Source organism: Panulirus ornatus, chromosome 67 (genome assembly GCF_036320965.1).
Source record: "Panulirus ornatus isolate Po-2019 chromosome 67, ASM3632096v1, whole genome shotgun sequence".
In the NCBI taxonomy this organism is placed as follows: Eukaryota; Metazoa; Arthropoda; class Malacostraca; order Decapoda; family Palinuridae; genus Panulirus; species Panulirus ornatus.
Genome location: NC_092290.1, coordinates 6,460,163 through 6,476,919, shown reverse-complemented (window position 1 = coordinate 6,476,919; position 16,757 = coordinate 6,460,163).

The following is a 16,757-nucleotide window of genomic DNA, read 5'->3' as shown; positions in this document are numbered from 1 at the left end:
CAAGGTCGTTCCTACGTACTCGAGGACTATTACGTCGTGCTCAATGGGGTAATACCGTATTGCTTAAGGGGGGTGGGGTCGTACCGTCGTGCTCAGGGAGGTAACTAGAATACACACTCATGGTAGCCATCAATGTCGAATGTCGTATTCATGTCGCATGTCACACTGATGGATCATGTAACCTAGTGCGTGGAAAGATCCCATCCATCGTAACTATATATATATATATATATATATATATATATATATATATATATATATATATATATATATATATACAGCTCATGAAGGTCCTCCTAAACTACAAGTTTCGTATTTAATGGCTATCTTTCCTTTTTGGTTTGCAAGTCACTAGTCTTTTGTTAACGATCATTGTTTGTATGTGCAAGCGGCCATCTTTTGTTTTTACGATAAAGCCCACAGATAGACAGAGAGATAGAGGGCAACATACGCCTTACGACACCATCTTGTAATGGTTATTGCAGAGCTAGTTTGGAATTGGAAACATTTTTTGAAAATTGAGGCGCTAGGATCGAAAAACCTTCTTGCGAAGAGAAAATATTACTTAGTGTTACATCGACAGTACAACATACAAGATGTATAGATATACGTAAGATTTATTAAGGGGGAACTGACGTAAGATTTATTAAGGGGGAACTGACTGTAAAATTAGGCATATGGACGAACGAATTTGTTGAATGAGACGAGGCTACTGAATGTGTCCGTTTTCTTTCATTCTTGAACCCAAGTATGCCAAAGGCGTCATCGTACCTTTTCTCTCGTCTGTTACCTATTTATTTCTCCTGAGATCACATAATTACTCACTCTCACTCCACGACCATTGTTCAATCTTAGTGTGTCAGTTCCTTTCCTCCCCCCACCCTTCCTTCCTTTGCTTAGAGTGTTTGATAAGCTCTCACGAACTGCGTCATGATAGCTAGGAGAGAGAGTGCAGTTGGCCCCATTTTATTTATTTATTTTTCTTTTGGCGCACGATGGTACGATCGTTGAACACGACGGTATGACCCTTAGGCACTAACGGAATGACCCTTGAGCATGGTAGTACCACACAAGCACGGCTTTACCAGCCTTTTGAGAAGTCTGTTGGCGTAACCCTTAACCCAACCCCTTAATTCCCAGTTCAAAGACCAGGCCCCTTTCCCCCCTCCTCAGTACTCAAGGCTCGTACCTTCCAGCCTAGGGATTGTGCCGTCGTGTGCTTAAGGACCGTACCATCGTTTTCAAGAGGTTTAGTGATGTTGTTTGGGGAGTCAAACAGCTTTCGAGGACGTCTTTCAACAAAGGAAAAACGGAATCCCCCTTTTTTCAAGGTTTTGACGTCTTCATAATGACAAGTTTTACTCGTGATTTCACAGTATGTAAAGGACGAGGCTGAAATATGATTATGACATTGTTCCCTTGAGCTCATAACGGTAAGTGTGAGGATTCATGAGCATGGTAATGAGGCATTATATGAGCGTGGTAATGAGGCATCATACGAGCATGGTTATGAGGCATCATATGAGCATGGTAATGAGGTATCATATGAGCATGGTTATGAGGCATCATATGAGCATGGTTATGAGGCATCATATGAGCGTGGTAATGAGGCATCATATGAGCATGGTTATGAGGCATCATATGAGCGTGGTAATGAGGTATCATATGAGCGTGGTAATGAGGCATCATATGAGCATGGTTATGAGGCATCATATGAGCGTAGTAATGAGGCATCATATGAGCATGGTTATGAGGCATCATATGAGCATGGTTATGAGGCATCATATGAGCGTGGTAATGAGGCATCATATGAGCATGGTTATGAGGCATCATATGAGCATGGTAATGAGGCATCATATGAGCATGGTAATGAGGCATCATATGAGCATGGTAATGAGGCATCATATGAGCATGGTAATGAGGCATTATATGAGCGTGGTATAATGAGGCATCATATGAGCATGGTAATGAGGCATCATATGAGTGTGGTAATGAGGTATCATATGAGCGTGGTAACTACTTCACTTCAGGCGAAGAGTCATCTATAGGGGTCAGGAGGTGGGTGGGGTGTAAAGGGTCACCTGGGGTCAGGGGCTGTGATGGTTACTTCTAGGGTCAGGGACTGTGAAGGGTCACCTAGGGTCAGGGGCTTATGAGGCGGTTAGCTAGGGTTATAGGGCTGCGAGGCGCCGTGAAAAAGGTCAAGTGAGGTTAAGACACTGCAACAGATGATAGGACTTGAAGATTGAACCTTAAGCGAAGCCCAAGATCTATTAATAAATTTACGGAATATCGCTCTCTTGTAAATGGGCGAAACAGGAAAGAAGTGCTATTTAAAAAAGTGAAATTGACTCAAGAATTACTGTCTAGTGTCGCGAGAAGGTTCATGGGGGGGTCAACGTAGAGCTATTGTCATATAATGAGCGTGTCTTTTCGCATCAGCTGGATCTTGCAGTCCTTGGAAGTCAAGCAGGATGGGAGATGTCACACAGCCAAAGCGTTGCCACCGAGAAGAAACGTGTCGGTATGCCGCGTTCGTCTAAATGTGGGGAAAGATATTTTAGAGAATCAGGTTTATAATTGCGGTTTTAAAGCTTGGCGGTTCGATGAGAGAGAGAGAGAGAGAGAGAGAGAGAGAGAGAGAGAGAGAGAGAGAGAGAGAGAGAGAGAGAGAGAGAGAGAGAGGAGGTCGCGTACAGATATCCTGGAGGAGTTTATATCCGGGTCCCCAAGTGGAGGTTGGTGCGGCCTAGCAGAGACACCGCGTCCAGAGTGAGCAATAATATGTAGTCAGAGTGTCCAATATTAACACAATATGGAGTGAGGGGGAGTTTGAAATCATAAAAGGCTAGAATACATGAATACCATAACCTTGTCCTAGTTTGAAATCATAAAAGGCTAGAATACATGAAGAGCATGATGACCTTGTCCTAGTCGGAACTTCCAACTTCATATATGAATTAGAAATCCGAGTGTTGAAGGCTAGGATGCATCATCCCCCACTGAAACCATTGTTAAAAAAAAAAGATATTAACCTCTTGAGCACGAGGGCATGACCTTTGGATATAATAGCCTAACCTTTGACCTTAACCTTTGAGTGTGTGTTCAATAGTTTATATAGAAAAATGATATTTGCCTTCTTGTAGGCCATTGATATGCCATTGACAAGTTCCTTATAGTGGAAATTGAAGTGTATTAGGATAGCATGACAGTTCTTAAGGTCTATTACCCTCATTGAATTTGCCTCACGGTTTTTGCCCTTGTGATTGGATATGTCTGACGATCGTAACAAGCCAGTCCGTAATAGCGTACAGGCCAGTAAAGTTCCCCGTACAAGCGAACCCTCACTGGTACCCAGCGGCACAGCTCCTTTGTGTAGGCAGGTCGTGACCTGGGAAGGAAATCCTTGTTGTGAAATATTTCCGTTTGTCATCTTTTTTTTTATATATAATACAAGAAAAAAAAGCGTCTGGTATCCGGGTACCGATCGTCCCATCGGCTGTCACATTAGTATTTACGTTAAAAAAATGATATTTGACAAGGTTGAGCGAAGCTTGTAGGAACATATATTCTTACGAAGGTTTGATGGATGTATCCTTTTATGGCAGGAATATCCTCCCCTCGAAGGTGATATACGTGAGGTGTGGAGGGTGGCGATGATGGGTTGTATGTATATCGATGGAAAACAGGCTTCTTCTCTTGGATCGCGACATGTTTTCGTGCACCAGTTGAAAGACTGAAGTTATGGGTTGGATTCATCCATTTGAATCTTGGAAATCAATTAACTTTCTTGACATTGGGTAAACAGGAAAATCTCAAGAGCTGTAATTAAAGTAGCCTCGAAGTGTTAAGGAAGGAACATTTTACGAATTGCTAGTCAATAATCTCTTAGAAAATTATATTTATCTCACCTATGTCAGTATTCTTTTTACTTCTATTCTTAAACAAGTTCTCAGCACCGATATATAACTATTTGCACTTACAAGATAATGAAATTGCTGAGGTAGTTGGATACATGAACACGTCTGTTTATTTAGACAACATTAACGTTGTTCCAGAACAATAGTAAGTGATCAAAACTTAATTGAAAGACGGGGGAAGAGATGATACAGGAGAACCTTGAGGTAGTTGGTCACAATGACAAGGAAGAGTAACAAGGGAAAGTGTGTGGAAGGCTAGGATTGTGATAGGCTAGGATGGTTGATTCGTCCATTACCCCCAGAACCCATACACGTTTTAGGGTCCTGTGCTCGCCCACTGCTCAAGAACCCAGTGTCATATAGTGTCAGTAAGGATAGTATTAATCTGTTTAAACCAGAATCATATTTGTCATGAGTCGCGATGGTTGGAATTGGATGCTGTGGCTGTCAAGTTGTGACATTTATTTTTACGTAGATTTATGAACATAATATTTATGTACCAGAAAATATTTCCCTTGTAATTAATTATACGTACTTCTCAAGTGATTTGAAGGACCTCTCTATTGTTATCCGAGAGTTAATGTTCCTTGTGATTTTTATAATTATCTTTTCAGATCAAGGATATTTTACTTCAGATAACTTTTCACTTTTCTCATTCCATTACTTTTATTTTGATATTTTTATTTTCATTTTTGTTACTAGATCTGTCGTGAAATATGGAGAATTTGAATTTATCCTACACGCTTGAATGCCGTTTCCTTGTAATCTATTAATGGAATAATTCGTTCTTAATTTATCACTTTAGCTCGTTATCGTTATTAGCCTTGGAAAATGAGGGATTTTGTTATGCAGTGCTTATGTATTTTATTTTTTTTAAGAGAATACAATAACTGTTGAGGTGCGTGTTAAATTTATTGACAGATATGAAATAAGGTCATAGTAGAGAGGAATATGTTTATGAAGGAAAACATTAGGTTCATATGTAAAGGTAGGTAATGCACTTACAAACCACCATTATAATAAACTATTTACCTGAGTAGACTAGGTAGTGCACTTACAAAACATCATCATAATATAACGTTTACTTAGTATACGAGGTAGTGCACTTACAAAACATCATGAAAAATAAATTTTATTTAGTGTATGAGGTAGTGCACTTACGAAACATCATGAGAAATAAAGTTTACTTGGTATACGAGGTAGTACACTTACAAAACATCATGAAAAATAAAGTTTACTTAGTGTACGAGGTAAAGTTTACTTAGTATACGAGATGGTGCACTTACAAAGCATCATCATGATATAAAGTTTACTTAGTGAACGAGATAGTGCACATACAGAACATCATCATAACCAATAAACAGTTTACCTAGTGGACGACTTACTAATAGAAATACACCACCCTTAACTTCGTCTGCCATTAGCGATCGCATGGTTTCTTGCTATGTCGTTTGTTTGTTGACGTCCGGCGCCATTACCATACTTGTCATTGATGATTGTGACTGATATATTATGACCGAAATACTAAATAAAATAACTCATGATTCCCAGGGAGGTTAAGTGAGGTTTTCATGGGTTTCGTTGATTTTTTTTTTTTACTAGTGTTTTACCTCCTTTAAGATTGATTAACCCATATTTTCTTTGATGTACATAGCCTTCAGTACCGTCACTTTATTTAGTATCGTTCAATAGCTCATAAAACAGGATCAAGATCCCATTACATTACATTTTCCGTAGAAAATCACTCGGTATCCAAGAGCTGATAATGATGCAGAGCTGACTCCCCGTAGCAGTTGAGATTTACAGTAGAATTATATCAACATTGTGGTTTGCCGCTGGAACAAGTGTAAAGTGACTGGGAAGGTTGGGCGCTGGTGAGACAGACGCCACTAGGCTTTTCCCTCTGCTTGTTTGATTTCTTTGAGACAGTTTGCACGATGCTGAGTCATGATAAACAGATGAGGAGGGGATGGTTCGACTGGAGGAATTCGAAATTAAGATTAATTTCGGCTGATAGAAAAAAGGTGAGTTAGGTTTTTTTTTTCATAATTTCTGTTGGTTCTTTTTAAAGGTGAATCAAGTACTGTTGCATTGATTATCCCCAAATTTCCATGATATTCATAGCCCTCACCACTATCGCCGTATTTAGATTTAGTTTGTATAAAATAAGGCTCCACATTACCTCCAGCAATTTATACTCTTCATCACCTCCATATCCAGCCTAGCGGTACAAAATTCCTAATAAACACCCGTGCATTCATGGTAGATGTATTTAAAGAATCATCTTTTACGAAAGTAATGTCGTGTTTTTTTGAAAATAGAGGAAAAGACAAAGTGCCGCTGTGGTGACCCTGGGAGCTGAGCTGTGCTGTCTGTCGACAGAAAGTGGCGAAATATAGCAAACTCTCACACGGTTACGCACTGTGCGCCTAATGCAAGTAAACGCCTTTTTGGCCACCCTGGCGTGCAACGCAGCGACGGAAATGCCCGAGTTTTTGTACGCTTATATAACCACTGAACACTGCTCGATGCCTATGTAAGTGAACATTAACTGGGGCGACTGATTTGTCGTCGGAAATAAATAAAAAAGAACTTACGTAAGAAAGCTACATTTTCATCCTTTAGTTAAATGCCCCTGATGCAGAAAATGATGCATTGTTTTCATGCTGTGGGAATGATCAATTTGCGTATTATTTCTGCCAGTTTGATATGGTCAGAATGAAGCGTGGTGAATATGCAATATATTATTATTATTATTATTATTATTATTATTATTATTATTATTATTATCATTATCATTATTATTATTGTTATTATTATTATTATTATATTATTATTATTATTATTATTATTATTATTATTATTACCAGTAAACTGAAGAACAAAATATGAGGAATCTGAAAAAGTGAGTTGATTTAGTCTTTATTTACATGCCAATTTCACGATGATTTTAATGGAACTCATCAGGAGGACCAGTTTGTATGTAATGGTTGCATAACAATAATTTGTCAAGAGGTGGTGTAATGAGCAAAAATTACTGCACACAGGTGACGCAGGGAATTAGGGTTTTCCACCAGAACTCTGTTGTATTGACGTAACTGTTTGTGTGAGTATATATATATATATATATATATATATATATATATATATATATATATATATATATATATATATATATATATATAATTCCAGGTTAGCTACAATCAGGAACAACTTACAAAACTCGATATTTTTGTCCTACGAAAGAAGTGTTCTGTATTGGGTCTAGAAAAAGTACTGGCAGAGCGTGATTTAAAGCGTTATATTTTAATATTATTGATTTATGTGTTGGTTTTACATCTTTCTAAGTTTTCATTTCTTCTATGAATTCTACGACTGGGGCATAGTTTTGCCTCTGTTTCCATAGCAAGAAGCGGGAAATCGGAAGAAGGAAGAAGGGCTTTGAGGATTATTGGAAAAGTACAGGCTGTTTATAATGTGGAAGTAAAAAAAAACAGAAATCGACTGAGTCTTTGAAAACCTAACTGAATTTCTCCATCTGCCGGGATTTACCTCATTGATTAATGTTCGAGCCGAAATTTACGAAGGCGATTGGTCTGTTTTGCTTTTTTGTGATTCCCAGGCTCATGGTGGAAAAATGTTGTAAGGTGGTACGTTTCGCTAGCCAACGCGCTCGACTCATAAAACTAATTTTAGCGCCATTTCTTCACCCCTGCGCTTGCAAACGGGAGGCGAAACTGAACTGTATTACGTTGCTAATATTGCGAAAAAAAAAAAAAACATTAAGAATTGAGGTGATAATCGGCTGTCGACAGAAGGTATGTGGCGTTTTCGTGGGTTCTGTTGATTTTTGATTGTTTCAGTTTACGTTGACCCCACATTTTTACCCAAAAATCCATAGCTCTGCGTATATTATATTAATATATAATCATTAAATAAAATGATAAGTTACAAATCAGGCTTTTTCATTCTTACACTGTTTTCAGAGCGTTATGTTGCAAAAGGAATATAATGAATATCGTTTATGTAAGTATGTAACAAAATTGGAAGTTTTATACTTTTTTTTTTTAGGTTATATAACTGTGGTTTTCTTCAATCTCAGTCCCTCCTTTCTCGCCCATCCCAAACGTCTTGTCTCTCCTCATTTATCTTCCTCCGCTTGTCTTTCATAGCTCCTGCCTGACTTTGCATCTGTTGGCGTCATCTTCACCCGTATCCTGCTCTTACCTTTTACGTGCCTCTCAAACCCAGCTCTGGATCTTTCATCTCCCTAACTTCTAGACCTTCCCCACCCCCACCCAGATGCCTCTCCTTCCCTTACTACCTCACATCTCCTGACCTTTCTTTTCCCATGCCTCCCATTTCCCTCCCTAGTGTCTGACCTTTCGCCTCCCACCCCTACCTTCCTTCTCTCCATACCCTCCCTAGATCCTTAGAACCTGACCTGACCTGACCTGACCTCCCATTCGCCTCCATCTTTTCGCTGCGTCGGGCCTGGGAGGCGTCGAGTACTGGATGTCCTTCCCGGATGTAGTTTCACGGTCAGGTTGCATCAGTCCCCCCCCCCCAGACCCTGCTGCAAACCGCCGCGCCGCGCCGCGCATCGCCCGCCAACCGGGGAACTAAGACGACCGCTGGTGGTGGATTTTCGTTGCGCCTGAAGCACCCGGAACTCCAAGGTGACGACGGTTGGCGGGGACGTTTTATATAGCCGCCGAGCCTCTTCCCAGAGCTTCTCCGTCGTGACCGACACTCGCCGCAGCGCCATCTTGTGTACTCTTCACAGTCCTTTTCCATCCTTTCTCATTTGTTTCTCTCCCCACACAACGGCCGTGGGAGGTGTACGACCTAGAACTGTACGTAGGGTGTTGCTGCAGCGGATAATAGTTTAAATTCATCCACGTTCCAGCGTGGACTAGGACCGTATTAACGGTACGACTCGTAATTATTGATGGCTTGGCCATCATACTGAAGGATCGAAGGGTCGTACTCAAGGACGGTCCTATCGTCCTTAGGGATCGTAACGTCGTCCTCAAGGATACTCCGCTTGCAAGCGTTTACCACGCGAGCGGGAAGTCACCTTCGACAAGACTGTGATCGTCGTCAATGGATGAAAGTTATTGTTCAGTTGTTTTTTTTTCAGGGACCTCCTTGCTCCGAAGGAGTCCTTCATCTCCCTGCTCCTGCGTGGAGTGTATCCTTGAAGCTACAGGAACCTCATTAACGAGGTCCTAAGATTGTATGATGCCCACACACGCATATATATATATATATATATATATATATATATATATATATATATATATATATATATATATATATATATATATATATATATATATATGTATGTGTGTGTGTGTGTGTGTGTTGCAAGAGGTCACACTGGTGCGCGTGATCTAGTAATGAAAAAAAAGCGGGAAAATGAAAGACGATAAGCTCCCAAGTGGCGTTTTTGTTACATCTTTTCCTTGTGTCTCATTCTTGTATCTCCCCTGACGATGTGATCATTACACGAAAGTGCACTTGGGAACGTCGCGTGTTTCATGTATCCTTTTTTGCATATATATATATATATATCAGCACATACATTTAATATGCTTTGTTTTTCTGGAGTGTCGTTCAACTAACATGATATCCAAGACATGTTTACAATCATTGTTCTAGATAATGCCAGAGGAAACTAAACAATCACATCATCGACAAATATATGTAATGTATTGACATGATGTAACAAAGCATAGTTGTACAGGGTGTGCCAATCCTGAACACTTAATTCATACTGTCTTGAGAGATGAGTGTGTGTGTGTGTGTGTGTATGTTTTGGGGGTTTGTATACGTGTACACAGTGAGATTGCAGCAACGATAGAACGGGATGCAGATGTACGATATGTAAAATTTGACACCTGGTTTACTGATATAGACTCGCTGGCAACCGTACTCATAATGACCTGTTATTAAACCTCTACTGCTTGCTTTCATAAACAATGGGTATAGACATAAAAGGCTTCTCTCTCTCTCTCTCTCTCTCTCTCTCTCTCTCTCTCTCTCTCTCTCTCTCTCTCTCTCTCTCTCTCTCCCCGAACTTTTTTGTATATGTGAAACAAAAAAAGCCAATGAGGTTGTACCAGTGAAGTCTATGGTGATATTTTGGGTCCTGACGCTCCTATGTAATCGTCCAAGTTCTCCGACTGTCCTGTGTGTGTGTGTGTGTGTGTGTTGGAGGAGGTGTTATACACACACATTTACGTCATGCGGAACCATCTCATTTTCGTGAGATCGAGATTGTGTAATTTGTCCAACCAGTTCAGTGTTTTTTTGTCTCTCAGGGGTAAACCATATCCAAGGGGATGTATATATAGTGTGGTTCCTTGGGCCTAACCCAAGGACGCGCCACCACACACACACACATCTAACCAGTTATTACCCACACACACACACACACACACACACACACACACACATGGTCGTGTTGCGGCAAGGTATCCTAGAGGATTTCGACGTACTGACAGAAACATTGCATCCTCTGTGTTTTTTTGTCATCAGACTGTGGAGGATATATATATATATATATATATATATATATATATATATATATATATATATATATATATATATATATATATGTGTGTGTGTGTGTGTGTGTGTGTGTGGTTTAAGAAGCTGTTTTTGTCTCATCCACCCACATGAAAATTGGGGAGAGTAAATTCAACCGAGAACGACGACAGACATCGATATAAGATGAAAACGACGTAGTTTTGATGAAGCTTACCAGACCTTCTTCTCTAACCTGAGCGAATGTCATGGCTTCCGTATGAAAGAAATGGTTCAAGGTTCAATATGATCCATACTGAACATCGTATATTGATATACCAAGTCTGCGAGAGCTCATTGTCAACAGCGTACGTCATTGGGCGTGTTGAGATAGGCTGTTGGTGGTGGCTGCTGGCCAAGCCAGTATCGGCTAGGTTGCCGGGTACGGTGGTAGGAGCTAGGCTGAAGCGCACATAACTACGTAGAATTGTACTCTCCACACTTCTAATGCAAGTGATATCTCATTTGTCTAATGACTGAGGCTCTCTGCTGTACACATAAAGCCTGGCGGCACTCGCCTGAAATAATATTCCTATTTATATTAAGTACAATGTAGTGTTCGAACTGCCATGGACGCGTACTTAAAGTGTTGAATGAGAGGCGTGTATCTATAGCTGGTTCCTGTGGCAACTTGTAACACTTTAACACTTTAAGTACGCGTCCTTGGCAGTTCTAACACTACATTGTACTAAATATGAATAGGAACATTATTTCAGGCGAGTGCCTGTTGGCGTAATTTAGCGTTATTTCAGCACCAGCTTATTGTAGATAGCAGGATGGGCTGTGGTGAAGTATATTATGGACGATTAAAAAGAATATTACATAAACGTAAATGTCAAAGTAATGTTAACATCATTACCATCATAAAATATGCATACTGGTGACGGTGACACGCTAGTGAATTACGTAAAGTACATATATATATATATATATATATATATATATATATATATATATATATATATATATATATATATATATATGTACATAACGAAGTGCCGCAATGTGTGTGTGTGTGAGTCAGGATCATGGTTAAAACAGAAGCAGACGTATGTTAGATCTTCGTGATTTGTTTACAAATGCCTGCCCATCCGTATGCCTAAATGTACGTATTCGTACATACACATGCCACGATCACCGAGTTCCAGAGAATAATGATCTTGGTGGCATTGATGCTGTATGAATGTTGTGTAACTGACTGAGCGATGAGTAATAGAAGGGCGGGGGGAAAGGAGGGAGGGTAGGGTGTTGGTGGAATGAGGTCCTCATTACGTCACGAAGGATACAAGATCTGCAGCGTTGTGTGGACGCGCGTGTGTGTGTGTGGATCCTCCCCCGTCGGCTTTCCCAGCTTACACAACTGATCGCTCGCCTCCACCGTTAGTGTCGGTGTGTGCCACACCCGCCTTACTATAGTTAAGTAATTACAAGGGTAAAACTGCTATTATAGTTAAGTAATTACAAGGGTAAAACTATTATAGTTAAGTAATTGCAAGGGTAAAACTGCTATTATAGTTAAGTAATTACAAGAGTAAAACTGATCAGTCGTCGTTACCCACACAGCCTGCGTAGCATCCTTCTGCCTTGGTCGTAAGTAACCTCTGGAATGCGACGGTACGACCCGTGAGGACGACGGTGCGATCCTTAAGTGTCGCCAGCTGAGAGGCCAGGGCCCGATGGTCGTACTCAAGACTCGTACGTGTGCTCAAGGGTCGTACCTGTCGTGCTCAAGGGTCGTCATTTTCGTGGTTAAGGGTCACACGTGATTCATGGTGTGTGAGAGGACGTTCACTTAACTATGTGTCTATGATAATATGACTGGCGCCACGAAAGGGAGGAGGGTCAGAATATATAACGCGCGCCATGAGCCATCCGCATCACTGCATCCACTGCACAACCCCTCGCGCGCCTCCACAAACCCCTCGCGCGCCTCCACAAACCCCTCGCGCGCCTCATACAAAACCCCTCGCGCGCCTCCAACGAACCCCCTCGCGCGCCTCCACAAACCCCTCGCGCGCCTCCACAAACCCCTCGTGCGCCTCATACAAAGCCCCTCGCGCGCCTCCACAAACCCCTCGCGCGCCTCCAACAAACCCCATCCACGCCTCCGACAAACCCCATCCACGCCTCCAACAAACCCCGTCCAAGCCTCCAACATACCCCATCCACGCCTCCAACAAACCCCTTCCACGCTTCCACCCATGTTCCCCAAAATCCACCGTGAGCGCATCCAAAAATCCTCCACGTTCCCATTCAAATATCTCACAACACACGCCTCCAACAGCTTACCGCGTCCATCTCCAAAGAGCCCAACCACACTCGCGCTTCGAAGCTATCTCGCGCGCGCCTCCAGTCACCTAACTGCCGCTCTTGCTGACACTCAGTCGCCCACAATTACTGTGGTGAAGCACATTACTCACCAGTCTGTCATGATTGAAAGCTAATACTATCATGGAAATTATGGAGAGAAAGGAGGTATGATGGAATGTATTTAATACCAAAGGTTAAACCTTCATGGTCTGTTGATATCTGAAGATGAAATTCTTTAACCTCAAGCATTTTTTTTTTTCCAGATATCTTGCATGATATTGTTCGTGAGAGATACGACATTTCATTATTTTTTCTTATTATTCTAATGAACATGACGGTATTTGAATATACCAAGACTCTCGTATTGGTAACCTGTAATCAAATTGCTGCATTCCGATAGATTTCTCTTGTTTGATGAAGGTTGGGCAAACGCGTGTTAAATGGTAACTTTTGAATAAATTGGTTTGCAAAATTCCGTGATGTGTCGGTTAGCGTTCGTGACCGTGACCTTATTCACGGGACCACACAGGGTCGAGGGCATAGGTTCGAATCCAGGTTGCGGCAGTCGGACCACAGTCATTGAAGCTCTTCATCCACCCTTAGTGGTTGATGGATAAAATGGGTACCTGACTTAGGCTAGGATATATATATATATATATATATATATATATATATATATATATATATATATATATATATATATATATATATATATATATATAATGGGATGGCCATGATTAGGGCCTCAGCTGCCGTCTCGGCTTACATAGAAAAAAAAATATTTTTGGTGCTGTGTTGCGTGATGACAATTTTTATGGACTTGCAACAACTTGACATTTGAATTTTCCTATTCGTAAACAAAGGAGAAAGAAAAATGTTCATTTATATTAAATCTTCTCAATAAAAATGTTCCGGAAATCGGAAACCTTCAGCTTGAATTTGTATTAAAAAAGAAAAAAAAAAAAGAATCGATGACTTGCTACTTCCTTGCTGTTTTACATCAAGGTCGTGCAGGGAATAAAAAAAGTTAAGTCCCTTTTACACACGCGTGGTGGGTAGTGTGGATCGTGGGAGGATATCCTACGTCAGTAGTAGGTAAATAAGGCTTGGATCCTATGGCCACAGGGCTTTGGATTCTCTTTCTCTAACTTCGTCGTGGCGTACCAGGTGGAACAGAGGAACGGAGTTGTGGGGAGGAGGGTATGCCGGCTCCTGGGTTTAACGGACATCGGAAGCAACGGTTTTATAAGCTGCTGGAGTGACTTGCCTCTCTCTCTCTCTCTCTCTCTCTCTCTCTCTCTCTCTCTCTCTCTCTCTCTCTCTCTCTCTCTCTCTCTCTCTCATAATTAACTGGAGGTAATGAGCACGAAAAGGGGCGAGCGTTGGGCGATCACATAGCCATCCATACCAATATTACACCGATTTCATCTTGTTATTGGCGTTATCTGCACTTAGTCCATCAAGATTAAATAAAACTCTTGATATACCAGCAGACCTCACCAACATTAAGAACTTACTGCTAGTACTGTACAGTTGTGCATTTTCTTAAGTGTCTGTGTTTCTGAATATGCGTGTAAAATGTCGTTCATGAAGCAGATGATAATGTGGTATGTGAACGCGTTCGTTTTCTATAGCCTGCTTAACCACTTAAAAGCAGCATGTTTTTTCAGGTTTTGTTCATCGTATTAGATACTATCAAGGCAACCGTTGCAAAATGTTATAAAGAATTTTAATAGTGTCACCTTCCTTTTTTTTTTTTTTGTCTTTTTTGTCATTGGTCAATTTCCAGATTGAAAATCCTTATGATTTATTTTCATTGTTTTCAGTGCCCACTGTATTCATGGGCTCAGAGACTCACCACACGGAGCGCTTCGGAAGGGAAACAAACACATTCGTAAATTATTTCTCGCTTGTCCTTGAACCAACTGGAATTCTTGATATTTTCCTCGCCTCAGAGCCAAGCCTTCACACATCATGGCCGTATATGACATATGCTCTGATCGCAGCTTTGTTTCTTCAACCTGTCGACCTTTTTCTTCCCCCAAACGCAAAACCCAGAGACTCTTTTTTTTCATGCGTTTCAGTGGGGAAAAGAGAGATTGGTGAGGTCTGTGACCGGTGGATCCTGTGAATTTCACTCGTCAGCTACGCTTAGTGTTTTCCATCTTACTTTCACCCCGTGGTAGAATAAAGCAAGCCATTATTCGTAGAATGAAACGATATTTAGTGGATCACCTCACTGTTTGTTGGCAGCTGGCAGAACCTCAAACTGGCAAGTCACAGTATAGACAGTTTACGTACAAGAAACAATTTTTTTATACAGATTAAATGACTCAAAGGAAAAAAGAACGTGATAGCACATCCAGTCACAACATTTTCCAGAACTCTACCCTTGGTTTTGGTATTCCTTGTGAGCATCCTCTTATATATATATATATATATATATATATATATATATATATATATATATATATATATATATATATATATATATATAATCTTGTGTTTACAGTATTATGTTACCTGGGATTTACCCTAAAAGCTCGGAGCCCCAGCAGTGTTCCTCCATCTCAATAGATATATTGTAAACCCCGGAATTAAGTTTTTTTTTCGTTCGCCTTCATTTCTTACTTTCGCTCTCCAGTACTTGTGTTTTATTATCCTAGCTCAAGTTTAAACGACCCCCACAAGGAAAGTGATACCAATAAACTGTATGGGTATATACGATGGGGTAATTTTGGTAAATCATTCTCATTAGCTTGAAATAAATTAAGATTTGACCAGTTTTTTTTTTTTTTTTTTTTGAGCAAGGCTTTTAGTGATGGAAACTTACTTATAGATTTATTGTCTCACGGTATCCGCGCTAAGTCGGCTTCTGTACTTGCCCTGAGTCCTGATGACACATAACCTCTCAGAAACTCCACGTCATTCGAATTCTTTCGGAGACACACCTTTCAGTAGTCCTTTACACCTGCACTTTGCTATTTACTGGAATTCGGAATGTTACCTTGTTTGTTGCATCGCAAGCTTGGAAAACAGTATATACATTATTTTGAACACCTCTCAGTTCATGCGTCAGTAAATTTTTGTAAGAAAAATAAATGTAATTCGAGTTGCTTTAAAAAAAAAACTCCAAGTTTTTGCTTTCAGGGAAGTGCTTCGCCTTGAGAAAAACCTCCCTCCATCCTTACCCCCTCCTCTTATGTCCCCTGTTCATTTTTTTTTTCTTATATGCTCCACAGTTGCTTTCATGGCCAACGCGATAGTGTAACCAAACACCTCAGACCCCTGCACACAACGTCTTCCTTTTTCCTCTTCATCTCCGCCTTCTTTGCTTGTAATGTATGTACTCGTCGCTCACTACATAAGCTGTAGCATATTGAGCTTCCTCTGTGACCCCTATCACGACAACTGTCGTTTACATTAGTTTTATACACAATCACTAGATGTGGATGTGTCCAGTTCAAGTTGAATTAGGTCTGAAGTGTAGCTTAATAGCTTAATTCTCCTCATGAAGAACGCGTTAATTCGACCTTTCAATATGATATTAAGACCCTTGAAAACTACTTTAAAACCCTTGGGTATGATGGTCTGGTCTATGACCTAAACTTTAAAGGGTCTGGTCAAGCCGTGGGGTGCCGCCGTCGGTGAGTGCGAGGCTAAGTTAGGCTAGGCTACGAGTCATGCGCAAGGTGTGAATCATTTTTCTTTGTTCTCTCATAGTATTGATGTCTTAATGGTGACTTTATTATTTTTTGTGAGATCATGTGTAGTACGCTAGTCGTTGCATTCACAAATAAAGATAATTTCAGGTTCAACGAAATAGATTTCAAGCTACAGAACATACATTCCATTGTTTGATCATATTTTGACGCCGCTCTCGCGCTCAATCTTCCATTTTCATATATTTTGTCAAAAAATATATCCTCGGAAGTC